We start from the raw sequence: 7,637 nt of genomic DNA, 5'->3' as shown, positions 1-7,637 counted from the left end.
CTTTTGCTCTCCCTCCCTAATGGGACCATTGCTGATCTGAGTAATGGTCGTCTACTTTAATTTCTTTCTCTTTCTTTGCAACAACAGCAGAAGAAACCAGACTATAAATCACTCAGAAGAAAAAACAACTTTTTGCCTGTTATGCCTGATTAAATGTTTTTTATGCTTATGTCCTTCTCAAAAAAAAAAAAAAAAAAAAATGGATTAATGGATTAGGACTTGAGCTGAGTTCTTTGTTTTTATTTGAAAACTCATGAAAAGAAAGGGTTATTTAAGAGATTACCAAATATTCTTGGAGAAGAGTCCAGCTTCAGGCCTCTCCCTTTCATAATTCAGATGAGCGGGACCAGAAGCCAGGCAAAAGTCAAGCAATCAAATGACAGTCCTGAGATGTATTTTTGCACTTCAGTATGATCAATGGGTATTATTACACTGCAAATATCTACCTTAAGAAACAAATGAACAAATAAACACACAAAATATGGAAACTTGATTACTAGTAAAGTGAAATATTATGTCTCTGCTTCAACTCAGCTGTAAAAAGGTGCACAAAGAAAAAGAAGAGTGAATGTTTATAAAAGATCATTAGCAAGTAAACTACTTTCATCTGTTTCAAATTCTCAGGCTTTAAATGCAGGGATCACAATAAAAGGAAAAAGCACCTTATGGTTGTCTTAAATCAGTAGTTAGTTCCACTTTCCAGGTAGGCCTAAAGCCTGTATCTTCAGGACTCCATTACCCAAAAGGATATTTTCTATCACTAATGTAATTTACTCACTCAAATATTAATTTTAGGGCCTGAATGGGCCAGTACGTGCTTCACTAGGGAAATACTACCACAGTGTTTATTGCAATAGGTCTGACAAGGCCTCAGAAATGTGTCCTGCAGGCTCAGACACTTGGAAGAAGAGTGAGGAATAACTATAATATCTAGAGGCATTTGCTACACATAGTTTAATAGTAGGATAAGGTTGGAAAAAATAAAAGCTTATCATAAACTAGGAGATGGTAAAGACTCTTGTGCATTCCTTTCTCCTTCCTCTCTTCTTCAGCCATCTTAATACATAGCTACAACAGCCTAATTCTGTGCCAACAAAGGGATATGTCCACAGTCAGAGAATAACCTAGCACTGTAGGGTGGGTTTGAGTTTAATGCTAAGCAATTGATACTTGAGCTTGAACTCTATCCTGCATGACGCTTACTAGAATCAGAGTAAATTCTTACGCCATTTCAGTGGACTTTGCCAGGCTTGCCTGCAACACTTAAAAAAAAAAGAAGTCATGAACACATGAATCCACACTGCCTGCAGATGGCTGCTACATCATGAGACTTTGCTACCGTTCACATGCTGAACACTCAAATACAAACTCCCACCTTGGGAGTCAAGTCCTTGACCAGTCAAGCACTACCACTGGGAAGCTCTGGCCCCCTAGATCATGTGTGGGTACAGAACATTGGGTTTTTCAGAGCCCTAGGCAGAGCTGACTCAGAGACAGTGTCCCCAAGGCATCTGTCTTGGCAGGAAACACATCACACAGGGCTTCCAGCCTTTGCATAGTCAAAGCCAGGGGTAAATACTCTCTGCCATTAGGGTTTGTGCTACAAACCCTTGCTTTCTTCTACACACTTCTCCTGGAACGTAATCAGGCTTTAATACACTAGGAGAAGGCTTCTTGAGTCTGATCACTTGTGTGAAATGACAGCAAAAAATGCTATTCACTAATCTGTTAAAAAAAAATGAAAAAATGGGCAAAGCAATAATTTGTGACTTGCAGTGTACTGTCCTTCCTGAACTGTCTGCTTTATGAGCTACTTGATGTTTGCCCCGAACATTGATAGCGCTTCAGCCCAACTGTGATCATTATTAAACTATAACATGCAAATACAGCCTGTTCTTGACAGTCTATGTCAGCTGCTGAGACAGATTCTTTCCTGATAAAACATGCAAAGAGCTTTGATAATCATGTAGGCAAAAGTTTATCCACTTGTGTATATATCAGTGTGCTTGAATATCTCTATGCTCACTCTATCTCCAGGCATGTTTACTAAGTAGGATATGTTGTTAAGTATTGCTGTACGGGTGTGTCATTCTATCATCAGCAAAATATATTAAAGATGGAAGCATTAAAGCAGAAATAGGTTAACAAATAGCTGTGAATGCCAAGAGTCAATTCAAGAGGTTAGTAGGAAATTCTTGGCTCCATGGCTAAGTGTATGCCTAAAGGGAAAGGAAGTCAGGACCAAGCAAGCTTAAGGAAGTCAGGACCAAGCAAGCTTAAGAGCACATTCAAAGCTGTAGGGAAAGGGCATTTCTGCTGTTTTCATTTAAAACTCTTCCAAGAAGGTGTTATTTTCCCCAGATTTCATGCGTATAATTCAGCAGTTTGCTAGTATAGATAGAAGTTCATTTTCACTGCAGTTGCTGCGCTGGTCATGTTAGGTGACTTGTAACTTTAGGCAGGCTCTAAGTGCAAAGAGGATGCACTAGATCTAACTCCAGGCACAACCACCTAAAACAGCCAAAAACAGAAGAAGAAAAAAAAAAAAGCAGAAACTGTATAGAAAGAGGATATTCAGGCAAAAATATTAWTTTGATCTTCCTCTGATATTTGTGGATGCTCAATGGCTCATAATACCATCTAGGAGATTTGTATGGCCTTTAGCACATATTGAAATTCATCATGTAATATGATGAAGTGTCAAAATACAAATCCCTGTACTGAAAGACAAATTAGAAGAATTTCTACTGTGAGTTGGGAGCTACTTACCTAGAAAGTGCAGAAGTGGGAGATAGATCTGGATGCATCAATAGTTAAGGTTTTTCTTAAGAGGTAATAGAAGGAAGAATTCATATGAAGAAGAATAATCAAGGAAAAATAGGCAGCTGTTTGGTGCACAAATATTTGCTCTGAAATAGAAGCAAAAAGAATGAAGTAAGAAGTCTATATTAGCCTTACTGAACAAAACTGTAGAAAAATGAATGTCTGGAAATGAGAGATGGTATGAATCTCTCAAGTCAGCTCTGCCATCAGATCAGTTATAACATAGACACATACCTTTTTTATCTCTCTTAGACATGTCAGTCATTCATAAACATGTAGGCCATCAGTGTAATGCAACTGTGAAAAAATAAATTCAYTGCATCTATCTCAGTACACTTTTCTCAGGCAGGATATTTAAAGACTAGGAAATGTTGTGACTTCACAGAGCAATGGTAAAATTTCAGCTGGAACAAAATCAAGATTTTTGGTTGAGAGAGAAATTGAATTTGAACTAGGCAAGGAGAGGAACTGCTAAGCTGATTTAGAGAAATCTGTAGTAGAGAAAACCAAAGAACTCTGTTCTGTATGGCCTACCAAAACAAAGACTGAGAAGTAGGTAGGCTTGTTCACTGTGAAAGTATTGGGGGATTAAACACCAGGAAAGAAAGGGAGTGATTTCAGGTGAAGGGCAGTGTTTGCACAAAAATGTAACCATAAAATGAAASTAAGAAGTCTTAATGGGCATGTTTAAACCACATCTTGGAATTTCTTATTATTCAAGAAAAGCAGATTTGAGAACAGCCTTGTAATAGGATGTATAAGGGCAACTTCAACCTGAAGCAGTATTCAACAAGATCCATTTCTGAAGCAGATTTATTGACACCATGCCTGAAAGATCCAAGGATAGACTGAGCAAACCAAATTTCTTATATAGCTAGGTTCCTAAATTTTTGTTCACCACACAGACAGCCAAAAGTACTAAAACTGCCCATGTGTGCAAGGGGAGGGCTGTTTCTGGAGAACAATCTAATGGAGAATGGAGACAACCAACAATTATGTGATCAGTCCCACAGTGCCAATATTAAATGCTTGCACAGAGACTCTGTGGAAATGGTTTCCATAACAACTCTCTGTGCAAATTTGTCCACAAAAAAGATTGCACTGGAAGTGGCAAATAACTTGCAAGTTACTTTTAAAAGTCATCTTAGAACTATAAATCTGCTAAGTTACTCAGTATGGATTGCTCATGCAACTCTTTTCTATGATGTATGACAATAATGAATTTAACTATTTTGAAACCATATATGTGCTCCTTTTCTAATCAAGGAAGTTTCAAAGATAATAGAATTTATTCATGAAATTTACACTTCAGTGGTGTAGGAAAATGGTACAAAATCATAAATGCAAGATCACAAGAAAATATTGAAGTAGGTACTGGCCTGTAATGCAGCTGAGGATTTTGATTTCATCATGACCTGTAAAAGCAGTAGCTGCTTCTCAGTATCACAGTGGAGCATTTGCCAGGGGCTTCACATTGCCATGTGAAAATTTTACAGAATRTTTGGTGAAAGCAATGTATCTGGAATCCCTATTTAAAGGCTGTTCTATGGTCCAGGGAAGCTGATGGGAGATCTCTTCTTAATTCCAGAGAGTTTTGAATAGTACCCTTAATATTATATGATAGTTGTAGCAATTTTATTGAATTTTAGAACTGGAGTTCACAGTTGTAAAAGGAGGAGGATTCAAGAAATGGTCTTATTTAATATCTGAAGGGAGAAAAAAGCATCTAATAGCCTTCTAAGCAAACTTCATAGAATATAAATCAAAAGATATCTTGTAGTCTAGCCCTGAGTAGAATGCTGGCCAAGAGAGTTCTTGTTTGACCTGCCCTTTTAGAAAAAAATGATTACATTTTTTCAGTGACCAAGAGTTAAGAACAACCTTTGCAAGTTGTTCMGTGAATAATTGAATCTCATCCTGGCCCTTAGCTCCAATCTGAATTTATCAAGTATCCACAGGATTCACAAAGATATTTCTCTAGTAATCTCCAATTATGCTATTAGCCAGACCAGAACTGCTCTACTCTTTGTCCTTAGACTTTCCTATCACCTTTAGATAGACAGTTGTCATGATCATGGAGTCATTTTTAAAGCCTTTACTTCCCACTGTTTAAGTATAACCTACATATTTTGTTCTTAAATGTCTMTTTTCCTTGCTAGCGGTGTCAAAATACATATTTTTTTTCCGTAAAACACTTATCAAGTCATCCAGATCACTCTCTATCACTAATTTTTCTTTTTCATTGTTTTATGCGAGGGTGCGGCGGGCCCCAACAATTGTTCATCATGTTCACAGCCTACACCTTGCCTACAAATGTTATCAATCACTATTTTAATTTTTCTTTCAAGTCTTCAGCAATGTTCAAGAGCTTAACAGGAATAGCTCTCAGCAGCTTCTCACCAAAAATTCATGTGCTTTCTGTTGATTTCTTATCCATATCTAATCATATTCTTAGAAAGCCATATTTTTATTAATTCTTAGGTGTACCTAGTGGATTTTAATGCATTCTTTTCACTAACCAAGTAATGTGAATCTCTAGACATCCTAAGGTATCCACCTTAGGAGTTTGTGTGGGGAGCAACTACTGTGTTTTAACACATTAGGCTGTGTTACAGGGGATCTACAGCCAATCTTCGCTCCTTTGAATATCTGGACATGGTACATTACGTCATGCCCTGTGACCTTTATCAACCGAGTTTACAGAGTCATAAGCTTGTACTCACTTTGACAAGACTCATTTCCCACTAACTCAGCCTTGTTATTGTAGYCTCCTTTCCTTCTGACTTAATTGAAACCAATACTAGAAAGTCATTATTTTGCTTGGGAGGAATGCCAGACTCGTATCACCTCCTCTATTCTAAATATTACACCAACATTAGTTTTCCTTCAGCCTTCTGGGTCTTATCAATCATCAAGGTAACAAGCTYCTCCACCAATTCTTTTAAGACTTTTACATGCAAGTTATCTAGATTCGTTATTCAACAGAATTTAATTTAATTTCATGGKTTTTTTTTAACTATTGTCAGGACATTTCCTTCTCACTGGGAAAGATTGCTAAATGATATGTTTTCTTTCCAAATATAGAAAGGAAAGATAAATATTTTCTGTCATTTCTATCTAGTGAAGGACCAGTGCCATTGTATTTATTTTGCTTTTGGTTTTTGTTAATCTTAGTTCTGCAGACTATACATACACCCTTTTCCTTCTCTTAACAGTTTTCTACATTCACCAGCTTCTAATTTCTGTCTTTTCTTCTAAGTCCCATATTTCTATTTGCTGTGAAAAAAAAAGCTTAAAAACAATAGATACTTATTTGCCATCTAACAGAATGTTCATTGTTTTCTAACAGAATATTCTTTGTGCTCATTGCACAGGGCAGCAGTGAGAAGTAGAGGTAGAAAAGCAACAGCATGATGAGATGTCCTGTTCTTGCAATGGATCTGTGCTTACTTCACCTTTACATGGTCCTGCTCGGTGAGTTTCATCTGACCATAGCCTGCTCCTCGTAGCATGTCTGCTTAGTTTTCTCTGATGGGAATATTTTGCATGTGGYATGCTGGCTATGATGCCCAGTAAGGGGGACAGGTTCAGCTTAGGTGCTCTATTTCACTGTCAGGAATCATTAAAACTAGTCATAGACTTAGAGGCAGCTTAACTCCATTTCTCTTGAAACTCAAGTGTGCTCTGTAAAAGCAAACCCTGATGATGACTTTTCCCATCTGCTCTCAGGGGAACACCTTTTATGACCAGCTCAGTTTTCCTTTGTGCATGAGAAGGTTCCTCCCTCTTTTTGCTCCCCCAGATTGCCTCAGCAGAGAAAGACAGTGATTCTGTCTGGGGAAGAAGAAACCTTTGGGTACAAGGGCAGCCGGAGTGCAGATATGATGTCAGTTGTGTTTTAACCCAGCTGGTGAAATGCTATAAAAAGGGGCTTTCAGTATTTGATTGAAGAGGGATTTGCATGAATTCCAGATGTTCGCTATATGATCAATCTTGCTATGTACACAAGTGTGTCCCTGTCCACATGTAAAACAAAGCTTGCCTAACCTAGCTAGTGAATAAGGGCATGCTTGCTTTCCTGGAAGTCTTTTGTTTGCTTTTTCATTCAGATCTCGTATGTCAGGTCATACACAGTTTCTGTCAGGTTCATGAGATGAATATTGGACTTTATGGCCACTCTGCTGACCTAATACCTTTATTTCACTGAAATTGAAGAATCTGTATGTAAGAAAACGAGGTTAGAATGACAGCRACTAAAAAGTAACACATCTGAGCCTTCAGAGACGGACACAGATACTCATATTTCCATATTTTATTAACCAGCCTCTAAAGTGGAGCTTAAGGAGTATTCTACCTAGGCAGTTGTGTTGTGAAAGCGTCTTGCAGACTTTCTTGTCACTTCCTCTAATGTAACTGCTACTGGCCAAGGTCATACGCAGCATTGCAAGAGCTGGATTCTTGGCCTGAAATGGTACAGCAATTCCTGACTTTCTTTCAGTCATTATTAATTTGCCTCATTATGAATAAGATATGTATCAGGCCCTCATATTTCAAAGAGATCAAATTTCTCCAAAGGCATCAGCATTTTGGTGTTAAAAAGCCCAAAGCCCCATGTAGTCATAACAAAAGCTATACATGAGGATCGTTACCTGTTGACTGAACCTTTTCTTTTTCATTCCCTGCAAGCAATATCACAGCTTAAAGCTACTGTAAAAAAATAAGAGAAGAGAAGAGAAGAGAAGAGAAGAGAAGAGAAGAGAAGAGAAGAGAAGAGAAGAGAAGAGAAGAGAAGAGAAGAGAAGAGAAGAGAAGAG

At 37.8% G+C, this 7,637-nt stretch overlaps 1 long non-coding RNA gene across 1 annotated transcript in view; it reads left to right on the top strand.

The window, feature by feature from the left end:
* The first annotated feature begins 6,254 nt into the window (after positions 1–6,254).
* LOC112955408 overlaps positions 6,255–7,637 on the top strand; it is a 2,786-nt gene continuing 1,403 nt past the window's right edge. Inside the window, exon 1 of the long non-coding RNA XR_003250879.1 lies at positions 6,255–6,297. This is a non-coding gene — a long non-coding RNA (uncharacterized LOC112955408). The remainder of the gene's footprint in view (positions 6,298–7,637) is intronic.

The sequence above is a fragment of the Nothoprocta perdicaria genome, unplaced genomic scaffold, assembly GCF_003342845.1.
Source record: "Nothoprocta perdicaria isolate Ctin4 unplaced genomic scaffold, notPer1 scaffold_56, whole genome shotgun sequence".
NCBI classification, from domain to species: Eukaryota; Metazoa; Chordata; class Aves; order Tinamiformes; family Tinamidae; genus Nothoprocta; species Nothoprocta perdicaria.
Note: the sequence above shows the minus strand (reverse complement) of the source record. Positions and strands in the feature narration are given on the sequence as shown.